The following is a 16,694-nucleotide window of genomic DNA, read 5'->3' on the forward strand; positions in this document are numbered from 1 at the left end:
TTGTGACTATTGGGTTGTTTCTCAACTCCCTTATTAGATTGAAAGTATCCTGAAAGTATGAGCTGTACTTGATTGTGCTCAAATATATATGTCCATTGACCAAAACACTACCTGACACATAGCAGATGCTCAATATTTGTTGAGTGAATAAATTAATAAATGATTTTCAGGGGGGAAATTGTCTAATTATTTCTTTAGAAAAACTTCTGAAAGTGGCATTACCAAGCTATAGACTATTAACATTTTGAAGACATTTTACAAATTGCCAAATTGTCTTCCTGTTAGTTTTTACTAACTCCCCAACAAAATCTGTGTGTTCCTTTTGTATATCCCAGTGATTATTCTAAAATTTATCATTAATTTAATTTTTTTAAAAACTGAAAATCAGGGGCACCTGGGTGGCTCAGTCGTTAAGTGTCTGCCTTCTGCTCAGGACATGATCCCAGGGTTCTCGGATCAAGCCCCTCATCGGGCTCCCTGCTCAAAGGAAAGCCTGCTTTCTCTCCCGTTTCCCCCTGCTTGTATTACCTCTCTCGCTGTGTCTCTCTCTGTCAAATAAAGAAATAAGATCTTTAAAAAATAATAATAATAATAAATAAATAGAGTGGAGAACATTTAAAAAAAAACTGAAAATCAGATGAAAAGATTGATTTTCATATATCTGACTAGTCATAATATTAAATAGCATTATCCTCTTACAACTGCATTTTTATTAATTAGATAATTAATTAATTAATCTTATTAATTATCTGTGTATGTATTTTTCTCACTGTACTATTGATGTCTTTTTTTTTAATTGTTTTGTGATTACTGATGACAAGAAAAGAAGCATGAGATGTGATGTGGATAAATTTATGTTCAATTTTTGAGCAATTCTTGGTTGTAAATGACATGTTTGATCTAAAATCTAAGATACTGTATCTGTGTTATTTCCTTGTATTCATTCAGAGGTCCTATATAAATGCATATAATTATTAATCATTTCTTTTAAATGAAGGAAAGTTGGAATCTAAAGGAAAAAAGTTGGTAAATTATAAAATTATAGCACTAAAGTACATTTCCAGATGTGTCAACTTGTTTTCCCACTACCTGTTGGTTCTATAGCATGTAAAAACAAAACACAAAAGCAAAAAAAATACAACAATCCCTAGAGAAAAGGATTCTAAAGCCTCACTCAGTAGCTTATTTCAGTTTATAACTGTCCTTGTAAACTTGTCAAGCTCCAGTTTTAAATCCTAGCTCACCTCACAAATAAAAATTTGTTAAAAGGGTTTTGGGTAGGTTGTTCTACTTTTCATGAGTACACAAGACAAAAACAATTCTTGTTTTGACATGCATTGTTCTTATGAGGTGTAGACTGCTGAATACCAAATAATACAAAGACATTCACTGTTGTTCACATTAGTCAGATTCTGAATTAAAAGAGAAAAGGGCTCTGGTCTGAAAGTTAAGAGTTCTGGATTCATGACACAAGTTTTGCACTAACTGGTTTCAGCCACCTTTCAGTTTACAAGATCTTGCAATTCATTTGTTTGCTATGCTGTCTTAAAGTTTTTAGCTCCAAGGCAAAAACCTGAGAGTATTCTTACAATTGCTAGATCAATAGAATCACCTAGGCATTTGTTGAAAATATAAATTCCTGGGGCACACCACAGACATTTTAAGTCAGGATCTCCAGGGAACAAGTTTCCTAGTATCTTTTATGCTCAGGGAAATTTGGAAATAACTGCATTTGTTGACCCCTGTGACTTTTCCTAACTCAAACTTTAAGATTCTAATTATCGGTCAGTAACAGACAAACCTCTGCTGAAATGGTGAGAAGGGCATTTACTTTGAAAATTCCTCAATTGCTAGAATATTATAGCAAATGAGAAAAATAAAAGGATAATCTAAGGCAGCCCTACATCCTTCCTCACATTATAATTTTTCATTTTTAGTCTCAGAAGCCTGTTCCTTAGGGCAGCATCCTAACCCCAGCCTAATGGCCTTAAGTTTCCTCCCAAACTGACTTCTGTTTAACAACCACAACTGCTATGCTATAGCATGGTGTAAAAACAAAACAAAACAAACAAACAAACAAACAAAAAAACAAAGGCTCAGTCGTTTTTTATGAATGTGGATCAATCTTCCTTCTGTTCTTTCTTCTCTGAAAACAAATTATGATCTATGAAAAGTTGTCTTTTCCTACATGATCTAAGTAAAACATATGTTTTCCTGTAAATATACTTATTTATGTCTACTACTTTTATCTACATTTCAGCCATCACCTCATTATTTACATTAGAAAATAACCTATAAAACCAAAAAGAAGAAAGAAAGAAAGAGAGAGAGAGAGAGAAAGAATGAAAGAGAAAGAAAGAGAGAAAAGGAAGGAAGGAAGGAAGGAAGAGATGGATGAAGGAAGGAGAGAAAAAAGAAAAGAGAAGAGGAGACTGAGCAACATTGGGGCTGTGTTTGTTTTAGAAACTAAAAAGTTGGTTAAACATTGTAAGACTATTATGTATCCATTAAGATGAGGGTTAATTTAATAATCTTGATCGTGATAATTAAGGGAAAATAGATAAGTCTGTTCTAGAGACTGTAAGGAAAATAGAAGGTTGATTAAGGAACTTTTTCTGAACTAAATGATAATCCTATTACTTGTGGTAAAAATCATAATAGAACATGGCATCTCTACAAAATTTTTATAGTTCAACATAATTTTTATAGGCATAATGTGAACATCACATCTACCGTGCTTTTTCTCTGGATATTATTACACCTATTTTCAAATGAAGTAGTTGAATTAAAGCTTACCGAGAATGAATGATTCATGCATCAATACTCAAGTCTAATTTTCCTGGATTCAATCTAATGCTCTTTCTTATCTACCATAAAGTCCTAAATCCCATGTCTTCAGCCACATTTTATTACCACACCAAGACCCATATCTACACAGTCTTGAACCTGAACAAGCTCCTGCAGTGAGTCTGATCTCTAATTTCCCAAGGCATAAGGAAAGGGCAAAGTGCTGACATCATCATGGTGACAGCTCAAGTTCATTTAATTCCAAACCTGGTATTAAGCACTTTATACATATTGTCCCATTTACTTCCCACACTCACACTCTGATATAGATGATGTCATTGCCCGTATTTTATAGATGAATAAACTGTCTCAAGTAGGTCGTCTAAAGGTAAAGAGTGACTCCATCTACTGCCTCCCCTCTTGTGGACGGGGTATTATGTTGCCCACAAGTTGAACTCTGAATGCCTTTTTCCATGAAAACATTGCTTCCCTGTATGTTTTCTATTATTATTCCTTTAATTATTTATTCATGTTATTAATGAAAATAAGATAGACAGTTTAGGGACTTGTCTACCATCTCTAAAATTGTTTCTGTAGAAGGAAATTCTTCTGAGATTCTACTTAACATATTGAAGTGAGGACTGTGTACAATTAATCTTGATTGTTATGCTTATTACATATCCCTATGGAAGTCTTGGATTTGGAAAGGAGTAGAGACCTAACTCCTCTTTGATACCTGTGTACTATCCCTACAAACAGTTTCACAGCATTCACGAATATTAGGATGAATGAAAAGATAAGTAGAAAGGTAAAAGCAGGCGGGTCAGCAGGAAATGTAAAAAAAAAAAAATACATGGTTTACATCTATATCATATATCATATACATGCATACATACATATTATATATATGAAACACTGCATATTTCATAATTAAAGACAGATGTTCTAAATAGCAATGGATGCTACTATTTCTCTACTTCATCCACTGCAACACAGTGAAACTAGGCAGAGAAAAAATACAGAACAGATTATTGAAGATTGAGTTTATCTGTAATAGAAACAAAATAAACAAATAAAAAAGCTGAGCAGAAACTGTACTTCTCCATTTGTTTTCTATTTTTCTGTCTCCTTGTAACTGGAACGATTGGTTATTTTCATACGAACACAATTCACCAAAAATTAACGTTGATTTTATCCTCACTTGCTGTCCCATCTATTTAGTTATAAAGAGGCAGAACTACCTCTATTAGGACAAATTTGCTCAGGGTGAACATCTATCACAGACTAGATGATGGAAATGAGGAAGCACTGGGAAGGCACACATGGAAGTGCAACACGAAACCTCCTGCTTCTAAAGGCAGATGATCATTTAAAAATGTCGTAACACGGTTTTTCTGGACAAAAGTCACACCACCATATACAGCTGGTTTTTGTAAGCTAATATTTCACATCTGTTACCTAAAACTACAGATTTTAAAGGTAAGAAGGCCACTGAAATGTAACATGTTGAAAATTGATGGGTTATACTTTTTAATTTAAAGTCTGAGCTCTTTTCTGTATAGGCTGCACAAATCCCCCTATGGTCTTGAGGCCATAAAAAGCGAGCAAGATTTCTTTGCTTGCTTATACTTGGCAGGAAAAGAGAATCATCATCTGGAAGCTGGCAGCTTGTATAAGTTCCTCAAGTGCAATAACCCTAAGTCTTGCTGACCTATGGGCTTCTGGTACTACGCCAGATTACTGAGGATGAAAGCCTATGTAATCCATGTAATGACATGGTCACCCATGTCCCTGGTATAGAAGAGCTAGTAGAAGCAAGAACAGAAGGAAAGAAAGATGATTAGTTCAGATTTTTCACATGTCCAGAATTTGATTATATAGTCTACTTTTAACTCAGCATGTCTATAAATTTCAGATATCATTATTTCATATTTTTATTATATACCAGGAGAAATGAGCTTTCCAAACCTGTCATGTTCTTAGGACATCTAAATGCTTTCTTTTAGCCACTGATAACACAAAATTTTAGATATTCAACACACACCTGTTGAATTAATCAATATGGCACCATTACCAAATTAGAAGAAGTATCTATGTAAAGAAGGTTAGAAAAATGACCTATAGACTATTGAGACGCTAGCACTCTATGAAAAGCATTCTTGTATTATGGACCACTGTTGTAGATGATCAAAAATTACTCTAGTCCCAAAGAGAAAAGAGAAAAGAGGACAGAGGGCAGTGCTCATCCTTAAAAATATCCACTATATGTTTCACTACATGAGTATGAAATAGTTTACTATTCCCTAAACATATTATTTATCATTTCAGGCTAAACTCATTATAAATACACTGAATAGATTTTGAGTTCCATGTTGTGCTGGTTATCAGGCTGGAATCCTCCAGCTCCAAACTCACCCACCTACACTTGTATAATGCTGGGGTTAAGACTTGACTGTGAAAACTACATTTCCCTCTTTACTAGCTGACTCCCTATTAGGTTCTGCCAACAACAGCCCTTTAAGGAGATCTGAAAGCTGTAGGCAGTGCTAGGACTCTTCCCTTCCTGTTTGCCTACTGTGCCTGTAGAGTCACTCAGCCAACTGCTCATAATTCCTGCAGAAGCAGTTGCTTCCCACTGTCAATTCTATTATTTTCTCCACTGCCAAACCAATTTTATCACAATGCCTCAAAGGAGTTGTGTAGTATCCAGCAGTTGGGCAATACCCTGCCCTTCGTGATCTGCTCCACCTCCTCAGGACCCACCTTCAAGTGCTTGGCTCCTTTTTATCTCCTTCCAGGGATGGTAGCTGCTCCCTACAATTGGCTATGTGTTATCTCCCAGTTATCCTTTTGCTGGCTACAGTTTCCTAACACCTTTTCAACCAAAACCCTGGTTTCAATAATCTCTGCTAGTGTGGGTTCTCATTTTTTGGCTGGACTCTGATATATATATAATATATATATATGTATATATATATTATATATATAATGTCAGTTTAAACTAATATTTTTTTTCTAATGCTTGGATTTAAATGTTTCATAATTAAGAGGGAGTTCAACTGCAAGTTAGGAGACAGATTTTATTTCTGGTTACCTAATTTTGAACAGAATACAATGTGTGTTTTGGCTTTACATATGAACTGAAGCATAAAGAACATATACATGTATGCACAGACGCATGTACACAGATTGTCAATATATTATTTGTCTTTATGGGATTATTTTGTAGGCAAAATGCAATAATGTGTACAAAAGTACTTTCAAAAACCATTGTGTAGGCAAATGGCAGTCACTATTTTATTTTATTTATTTTTTTTAAAGATTTATTTATTTATTTATTTATTTGACAGAGAGAAATCACAAGTAGGCAGAGAGGCAGGCAGAGAGAGAGGAGGAAGCAGGCTCCCTGCCAAGCAGAAAGCCTGATGTGGGGCTCGAACCCAGGACCTGGGATCATGACCTGAGCCGAAGGCAGCGGCTTAACCCACTGAGCCACCCAGGCGCCCCGGCAGTCACTATTTTAAAATAAATATTTTAAGTTGGCCTAAAATGCTGTGTTCATCTTGCTTTGCAAATTTCAGAATTTTATGTGTGTATATTACAAGAAAACACATCCCATTTGTTGACATGAATTATTTAAATAGAAACTATATAGAATGTATATAAAATAAAATAAAACTACAAGTTAGCAGGATTAGATTGGGACACGTTTATTTTCTCTTCTTTTTGTCTCTGGATACTACAGGAGCTTTCAATGCAGAAAGTGGGAAGAGTAGATAACTTTTTCATGAAGCTAGTATGAAATATATCCCAACAGTAGTCAAAATATTTTCTTATGCATTCTCACATAGATTTCTTTAAGTTACTCTCATTGTGAAGAATAGGTGTTTTTGCTATTATAAAAATATGCAAGAATGTGCATAAGATAATTAACACATTTCACCATAGTCGTCCCTTTTTATTTCCAGCTATATTCTTAACACTTAGCCACACTCACATTTCCTTTAAAATTTTATGTTCTCACTGACCTCAGTGACTTGATCATGCTCTTTTTAATAGTCTGACTTCATTTTTGATCTTCCATTACTGACAGCTTTCAATTTCTACCACTTTCCCTTCCCTTTAGGCCCCATATCCGGGCATATGGATAAGGGAGGCTGCACACTTTCTCCTTTGGCACCTATGGGAAATTCAAACCACTCAAACAGTGATCTGGTATGTGAATCCTAACCCAGCCTATCTTATAAACACCATTAAGCCCCAAGCCAGTCTCTTTTCCCTGTTGCCTCATGCCATTCTTGGATCTGTGGGAAAGTCCACCCTGCTTTCCCCCAGAAAGCCTTGTTATGTGAGTAATAAATGTTCTTAAATCCCCCTGATACTTGTGTTACATCGTTAGTTTCAAACCAGATTTTGAATGAGTTCATTCTGATGATGACACAACTACTGGCAAAGAGAAAAGCAACCCTGGGCAATGACCACGGCCCCTGGGGAATCTTTATTCTCTTGCTCTCTCTTGCTCACTAGCTCTGCTGCTTGCTGTTAGCCTGCTTTGAGTCATGTTGATGCCTGGTGGCAAGTTTGTACTTTGATCTGTGCCCTTCTGTGCTATATTTGCTGGGTTCTACTTTGCCTCCATTACAGATTCATCCCAAACTAAATCAGAAGTTATAATTGGTGTTTAGGAATGAGTACGTAAAACAAGACTCTCCTTAAAGTGATCCTGGCATGTGACTCTACTGATATCCCTATCTATTGCCAGTTACTAAAATTATCAATGTCATCTAATCAGCAACAGGTAGTACCCTTCAGGGTACAAAATACACTTCACTCACAGATTAGATTCACTCTAGTTAGTGCCTATTTCAACAGGCTTGCAGATACAATTTGCATTTCTCTTTGAAGGAACACAATACACCTTCACCAGCTACTCATGGAGTACCTCAGTAGCCCTCCCATCACATACAATCTTTGCAGGAAAGATTTTAACCATATCTGACTTTCTCTAAGAACACAGGTATGACATCACATGGAGGATATCCTCCACTGAGGAGATTCAGTTGACAATCATTCAAGATATACAAATACTCACAAAGGAACTCATGAAAAGGAGATGGATCCTTGCCCCACACATAGTACAGGGCTCTGTCACTGCACTTAAATTCCTGAAAATTATTTGGTAATCAAAGGCTGCTCCATCCTTAACGCTGTGAAGAAATATTTGCTTGGGCTCCAGGGTGGCTCAGTTGGTTAAGTATCTGCCTTCGGCTTGGGTCATGGTCTCAGGGTCCTGGGGTCGAGCCCCAGGAGCTCCCTGCTCAGCAGGGAGCCTGTTTCTCTCCCACTCTCCCCTGCTTGTGTTCTCTCTCTCAGTGGTCTCTCTCTGTCAAATAAATAAATAAAATCTTAAAAAAAAAAATGAAACAGTCACTGGTCCTCTTTACACCCATAAAAGCAAAACAAAACCATTGTGTTTTAGATTTTAGAGGAAATATATCTCCCCATTTTACTTAATTTCTTACAAAAGTCTTACTTAAGCCTACTTATGCTAGCTGTTACTTGAAAACTGACCACTTGGAAATGAGGCCCCCCATAACAAAGGTTCTAGAATTTGTCCAAGTGGCAATACAGCAATGTTCCCATTAGTACCTCCCCAAAGTTCCTTCCCTGTGAAGTCTTCTGCATGCATCTTGGAATTTCTCAGCCACTCATGATGGCCATAAATTGCCTATGAACTTCTGGTACAAGAAACTGTTCTCCTCAGCCCATGCTATACATCATTAGACTGGTAATAACTGGGTGCTACTGTACTCTTCTGGAAATAGAGGGTCTCATGGGCCCTGAGTCTATGATCCTTGACACCTAGCTACCCATTATGCTTTGCAGTACCTGCAAGCTTGGCATGGTCACCAAGATCTCCCTGCTACAAGAGAGAGCCATGCCTGGGTTCTCTGGTATATTTTGCCTATAGAAGGGGTGACCTCTCCTGAAGTCAGTCCCTTGCCAGATACCATGGTTCTGGATGATGAGGTCATACCTGTCCTGATCATACTGAATGTATAATAAAGGGAATTCCTATAATTGAAGAACTCTGTCTCCACCATATGCATGATGGAGCTCCTTGGGGAGCTACTGCTTTTCATTAACCAGGATGCACCTGATCTAGGATAGGACCCAAGAGTCAGTTTAATTGGTTAAATTCAGACAGTCATCTCAGCACTGGATGCCCTGGCCAACAAGAGTCCCTATGTGCACATTTTTGCAAACTCTTAAACTACTGCCAATGATTTAACTGTCTGGTCTAGTCAATAGCAACAACAATTTCTTATCCAAGCTTTTCCACTTTGGGGTAAATAACTCTAGGAATGGCTCCCTTCACATATATCCTAAATATAATGAATGTCAAACATGTTTCCTTACATATAAAGCCACAATACAAGACCACAATACAAAACCACAATACAAAACCAACAATGACAAGCTCATGAACAAGGCATTCATTGGAAATTTCACCTCATTTATGGTCTCAAAGCTACAAGTATCATAAAGGGTAGTAGTGGCCTACTTAAATGAGCCCAAATATAATTAAATGAAACATGGAATATTTCAGTCACCAGCCGAACATTATGAATTCTAATAATCTGCAACAATTATGAATCGTAGCACTCTGACTCCATTTCTTACTTGACCACTGATGAATTAATTTCAAGCCCCACTACTCCTCTTCCCTCTTTTGCCTCATATCCAGATAACCTAAGAAAGTTCAGATAGCCCCTCCTTTGGTACTGCAAGAAAGTACAGACCACACAAGCTCCAACCCACATGCAGGAATCCTCACTCTCCCTCACCCCCTAGCCTCCATAAAACATCAAGCTAGCTTTCTTTCCTGTACTCTCATACCATTCTTGGACCTGTTTTGGAATCTACTCTGCTCTCCCCAAAAAGCTTCATTATTCTGTGAATAACAAAGCTTTTCATAACCTCCTAGCACACATACAGTGTCATCAGTCTCAACATCTGAGTAAATTTTGGGAAAGGGTATCTATCTCACTTCTGTAGACTAATTGTAACACTCCTGTTTGGATTTTTATATCTGTTTGCATTTTATTCTGGTAAAAAATACACAACATACAATTTACCATCTTAACTATTTATACCTATACAGTTCTTTAGTGTTAAGTATTCTATATTGTCGTTAAAACATCTCCAGAAATTTTTCATCTTGCAAATCCATAACTCTATGCCCAATAAACAGTGACTCACTCCCCTTAGTCCATCTTGCAAGCCCTTGATAGCCAGCATTTTATTTTCTGTTTCTATAAATTTAACTACTTTAGATACCACATGTAAGTGGAATCATAAAGAGTTGTCTTTTTCTGACTGGCTTATTTCGCTAAGCATAATGTCCTCAAGGGACATCCATAATATAGCATTTGGCATAATTTCCTTTCTTTTTAAGGCTGAATAATGTTTCATTATATGCATATGCCACTTTTCTTTATCCATTCTTTCATGGATGGACATTTGTGTTGTTTCAAGACACTGGTGATTGTTATGCATTCCCCAATATTCTCCATCTTCGTCTCCTTGCTCAAGCAAATATTTTATAACTGTTCTATCTTTTCTGATGTAAAACTAAATAAGGAAGATACAGTTACTACTTATTCACTACTGTGCCTGACACTTCCTAGGTGGCCTCTACATACTCCTGACTTTATGATTTGATTGTGTGAGTCAAGAGTTTTTGCTGTTTGCTCTGCTGGAGGATGAGTCTCCATAAAGAAATGACTAAATCACTTTGAATTAACTGTCATCATTTGCTTTTCCTGGAAGCATTCCTGTTATTGGGCCCAGAGGTGAAAGACAAACAAGCAAACAAACCAAGAACAGTATTGTGATAGTGCTAATTTTAATTTAGCATTTGTTTTTTTCTGAATAACTATATTAAGTGATTTATTTGTGATTGAAAGAAAAATGTACTATATCCTATTTAGATTGCCAGTGAGAAATGAAGCTTCAGAAGACAAGCAGTTTGTCCAAGAGTACACAGCTAGTTTGCAGAGGAACAGCGGTTTATTAGCACTGGGCAGTCTGGCAGCATAGTCCTGTTGTGTTGCAAAGAAGAGGAAATGGGCCAGAAACCATCAATGTTTTCCTTGAAATGGGTGTGGAGCTATGCTATTATTCCAGAGCTGACAAAGAACAAGTGAGTTCAGTGTGTGTAAAGCACTTAAAGGCCAGAATTATTAGCTTCTCTGGAAATAGAGTAAAGTAAGTTTTATACATCTCTTTTAAGGCTAAAACTAAATGCATGCATTGTTTCTGCATTAACTCAGCCATTGAACAGGAATATGTAAATTAACATTCTCAAGGGTACTTCTTAAACCATGTGTACAAGACTTTTCTTGGTCTGTATATGAATTGAAACAATCTCTTGCCCCTTTGCTTACATTAAATGGATGACTCTGAAGCAAACTATGGCTCTTTCTATATTTAACCAACTTTGTCAACTCAGTAAAAAAAATATGCTCAGGGACGCCTGGGTGGCTCAGTTGGTTGGACGACTGCCTTCGGCTCAGGTGATGATCCCGGGGTTCCGGGATCGAGTCCCACATTGGGCTCCCAGCTCCATGGGGAGTCTGCTTCTCCCTCTGACCTTCTCCTCACTCATGCTCTCTCTCACTGTCTCTCTCTCAAATAAATAAATAAAAATCTTTAAAAAAAAAGCTCAATTATTCAAATGTTAATTCTTCAGGAAAGAGAAAAAATTTATGATTCCCAGGTCAAATTTGGTGATTTGCTTAATTTCAAGCACTAGATACTATTAACCTTTTTGTTTAGTGCATTTTGTGTGTGGTGTTGTTATTGATTCAAATTGGTTGATGGATGGAGTTAGAAGAAACTGATATTTGTTAATTCACTCATATATTTATGTATTCATCTAAGATTTAAGTAACTAGCTTCCAAACTAGTGTGAAGTAACATATACTATTAAGACACATATGAAGCAAGCCAATTAAAATGTAAAGTTTGCTCAAAATCCAGTTAGAAGGAAGACAGTCAGCAATGTAGTATGTATCTAAAATTTATCATTTATTGTAATTAAGCATGAAAATTTTCTCTCCATTTTCAAGTAGCTAACTTGAAAGAGTAAACATTTTCTGCACCTATAACTCAGTGACAAATTAAAGAAAGCAAACAGACTATTGAAGATTTTTTTTTCTTTAAATGTAATCTAGGGAATTTGTCGCATAGGTTCCTACTTAAAGAACATTGTCTTATTTGAAGAGTTAGCAAAAGAGAAGTCATGATTTACACACACACACTCACTTCCCCCTGACACACACATGTGCACACACATACAAGTTCATTCACTCACCAATTCTGTTTCTCCTATAGTATTATCTATTCAAAACCCATTCTTAATTCCTCTCGTTCTCTCATCTCTTATACATAATTCACCAACATATCCTGTCCCTGCTCTATCTATAATATGTCCTGAACCCATCATCTCCACTGCTAAAAGTGGCCCAAACCAGGATTATGGTTTCCCCCCACACATATGAGCATAGGGCAGCAAGCATGATGTTTTAATTTCAAATAGGGTATTATCATTCCTCGTAAGAACCTGAACTTACTTTCCCATTGCAATTGGCATGAAAGTCAGTCTCCTTTATGAGGTTTGATAATCTACAAATCTCTGACCTCATTTCCTACCTATTTCTTTCTGGTGTACTATGTGCCAGCTCCTTTTTTTCAACCCTTTAGGCATACCAATCTCTCCTTCCTTGTACACATTGCAATTAAATATTATCCTACCTGAAATACTCTTTTCCCAGATTTCTGTAGCACTAGTTATTTCCCTTCATTTAGTTTTTAGTTTACATGTCAGTTCCTGAAAGGATTTTTTTCTCACTTTTCTAACTAAAGTGCACCCCACCCTATTAAATCTGCTATGTTTATTTCAAAGCATCAGCCTCCACATAAAATGCTCTTATAGTTGCTGTGTATATTTATAGTATGTAGTTCTCAGAAGAGTTGCTTAAAATAAGATACAATCACCACTAATAGTATTAATGGCTATAATTATTAAGTGCTTACTCTCTCAGGTACTTGTCTAAGCACCATATTGTATTAACTCATTTAATTTTTCATAGTTCAGGAGGTTTGACTCCTTCACTGCTGGGTCCAGACTGGCATGGTAGGAATAGAATAAAAATCTGTTTAGTAGTATAAATATGCTGCCTAATATCCTCAATTATTGCTTTCCTAGCAATGTGAATGAAAATCATCCCAACTACAGTTATATGAAGACTAGAGTCAAACAGTGTTGAGTGATAGAACTGTCTATAAATACTCAAAACAGAAAAATCTAAGATTTTCTAAATACCATGGGTCTAGCCATTTACAGTTAGTGGTATACTTTGCATGTATAATACATGTTTCCTTATTGAAAGAAGTCAGTGACTGTGAGATGAACAATTTCTGAAGAGTACTGAATGTCTTGCTATCTGTAACTCTAAATGCATTCTTTAATACAGGCAAACAATGATAATTTTTTTAGTACAAAAATTAAGAATCTCTTAGCATTTTTGGTATATACAAGGATGTTCATTAATAATGAAAAATCTTATAACTAGAAGAATGTAAATGTATAACGTCAACTTTAGTGACCATAATGGAGTGAATTAAACAACTAGTATTATGTGTCTTTTACTAACATCTATTATATTTTAAGATGAATCATGATTATTTGTTTGCTGAAAGGAATTTCTCCTTAACTCATGCCAAAATTTCATTAATACATTGATACAGATTAACAATATCTCAGAACAACTTCAAAACCTAACAAAGTAAAAAAATCTAAATTGTATTTTCCTTGTCCCTCCTCTTCCTCCTCCTTCTTCTTGAAATTTGACAATAAAACTTATTTTGTGCCCAAATCTTATTCAAGCTGCTGAAATTAGGTATTCTTAGTAGTGACATACCTATTTTCCTCAATATTTGGTTTACTGTTTTGTAAACCAGTTTACACTGGGGTAAACTGAATAGTGAAAACATCAAAAGTATTAAATATAATTCCATAGGAATAACAAAACTAAAAATTACAGCAAAATTTAGTCTTAATATCTGACAAATGATGTTATTGCATTAGCTTCTTCAAGGTATATTTGTGTGGTATCATAATGAGGAATGTGATGTAGAAAATCCCATATTACTTTAAATCTTTAGCGTATGCCTTGAAGAAACAGAAACCTAAGTTGTTGAAGTTTTTGCACTGGAACCTGACAATGGTTACAAGGAGGAAAGAGAAATGGGAAGATACCTTACAGTAAAACAAAAAACAAATAACCAAATAAAAAATAAAGACTGACTGGGACTGATTAAGTAGATTTCACAGTGAAGTAAACTTATACTGCTAACTGATTTGTTGGTGATAAAGTAAGCTAGAGTATTACACAAATAACTAAAAATAAAAAATAAATGTATATATTCATGAATTCAAGAAGCATCATTATGTAAAATTTCTGAAAACCTATAGCAAAAGATTTCTGCAAATCATGAGGTGCCTGAAAATTACATTGACAAATCTGATAAGATATTGACAAAACCCATAATCCTTGGAGAAAATTGAGGGAATGAATGGTCAATATTTACAATCATGCACCTGTTGTCCTATCCCATGGATGATGAAGAAATTGCTGAAACAATGAGCATGAGGAAAGCAATGTTCATGAACAGAGGAGGAAAAAAATCCCTAAAATACGGTAAAAAAATGTGATCAAAAATTGATTTCCTTGATCATGGTCCATTTAGCAATCAGCAGGAAGTTACAGCAGTTTACTCAGACACTGCTTAAACAGAAGGCTACTTAATGAGGAAGACAAAACTAAAATATCTCTTTAAAAGCCAACTATCAAAGTTCTGCCTCATTACGTGAGAATTCTCTCTGTCCATTGTCACATATCCACCTCAACCTGATGACAGTGAAGGTGTCAACACTGGAGTGAACTGTTCTCTAAGATTCCCAAACAATCAAACATAACAAATATTTATTACATGTAGATAGGTAAATTTAGAGACAGAAACATAAACTTTAAAAAATCAAATAGTATGGGAATATTTGTAACTTGTATTTATCCACCATATCATTTATTAACAATACTACTGTATGATCTGACTCTAGCTAAACACAAATGATTCATGATTTTTGTCCCAAGTAGGGTGGCTGTTCAACTTCGGTAATAGCAATTTGTGAAAGTAGAGAGTGTTGTTCTAGAACCTGCCAAGAATGTTATATAATATAATTTATGCCTGTATTATCTTTCTGAAATCTGAACAATTCTGAATTCCAAAATACATGTGGATTCAGGGTTTTCAGATATGGGACTCTGGGCCTACTTAAACTTTTACCATGTATGCTCTGGTCACATAATAATTTTGCTAGCTTTAACGTTAAAAGACATAATATTTCTGCTTTTTTGTTCACATTTTTTGATCAACAGACATTAGCAAATATGGCTATTCTATTGATGTATCACAAAAATACCACCTTTATGTCCTAATGTAATTGATATGTAGTTGAGCACTCATATACATACACGTGCACATGCTAGGAAAAGAACAAGATGTAGGAAAATAAAAAGGATCTACCAGAGAACAGAAATGTTTGTATAAATGAAAGAAAAAACTTGAATGGGAAAAAAATACACTGAAAGTGGTGAATGAGATTTTGAAAGATGTCTCAAGTTAGTGGAGTAGAGAAAACCCTTTTGTCAGTAAGAAATTCAGCACTTATGAAATGCCTTAAATTAAATGTACAATTTACTCTAAAGTTGAATTAATGTTATATGGTAATGTTGCCCATTTCTGTGCATGTTTTGATCAATGACAATTTAACTGGACTATTTCCAAGAAGCAGTACACTGACTGGAATGACAGAAAGCTTAGAGCTAGGCCTAGAAAAATCCATCATTTCTTTGAACTCCTATGGCATGTGTTGATCTGTGGCTTGAGAAATGTATTAACATATGGATTTATTTGTTTATAATATTCCTTGTTCCACCTAGGGTCTTTGAAAGCTTTATATGTGCATGTCTATGTACGTAAGCTTCTTGAGAACAAAGCCAGTGCCTTGCACTTTTCTTCTACCCCACACAGAAGTGATTTCTCATACACATCTATTAATTTTCATTCTGTAGATAACTCTCCCAAAAATCTCATGGAAAATGAAAAACGTTACACATATAATTAAATCAAAGAATGTACAGATGATATAATGAGTTCAAACAAAGGGGTTGAGAAAAAGTCCCCACTTGTCTCACATTTTTTATTCCTGCCTTAATTTCTTCAATATCAGCACTTTTTCTTGGCCAGTGAATCACTACATCAAAAAAAAAATATTTTTTTTGGATGCTGCATCTCTTTGGATTTAGCCTCATCTGCCTAGAAATCTCTAGACATATTCATGTTGCTAATTCTATCGCTGATACTGACTCACAAAGTCAAGTGTTAGCCTTATTTTAATAGACTCATAATTTTAGCTTCTGTTCGGAAGGAATCAGAGGTTCAGTTCTATTTAATCCATAGGAGGCTGGTTTTTTATCTTCGCCACTCTATATTAATGCTTTTCTCTAGGGTCTCTAATTCCAATGTGCATTTTCAAACCCATTTTACTTGACCCCTCAGCTTTATTTAACACTGTTTACCATCCTTTTTTTTTTTTTAAACCAAAACACTCAGTTTCTCTTGCTTTTATGACTCTGCACCATCTATTTATGTTCTGACCACTTTTCAGTCTTGTTTTGGTACCTTCTCCTGACCTCTAACTGTTAACAGCCCAAAGCTATTATTTTCTTCTCACTCTTGACTCTAGTTCATACAACTTATTCATGCCCATATTCAAT

The sequence above is a fragment of the Lutra lutra genome, chromosome 5 (assembly GCF_902655055.1).
Source record: "Lutra lutra chromosome 5, mLutLut1.2, whole genome shotgun sequence".
Lineage (NCBI taxonomy): Eukaryota > Metazoa > Chordata > Mammalia > Carnivora > Mustelidae > Lutra > Lutra lutra.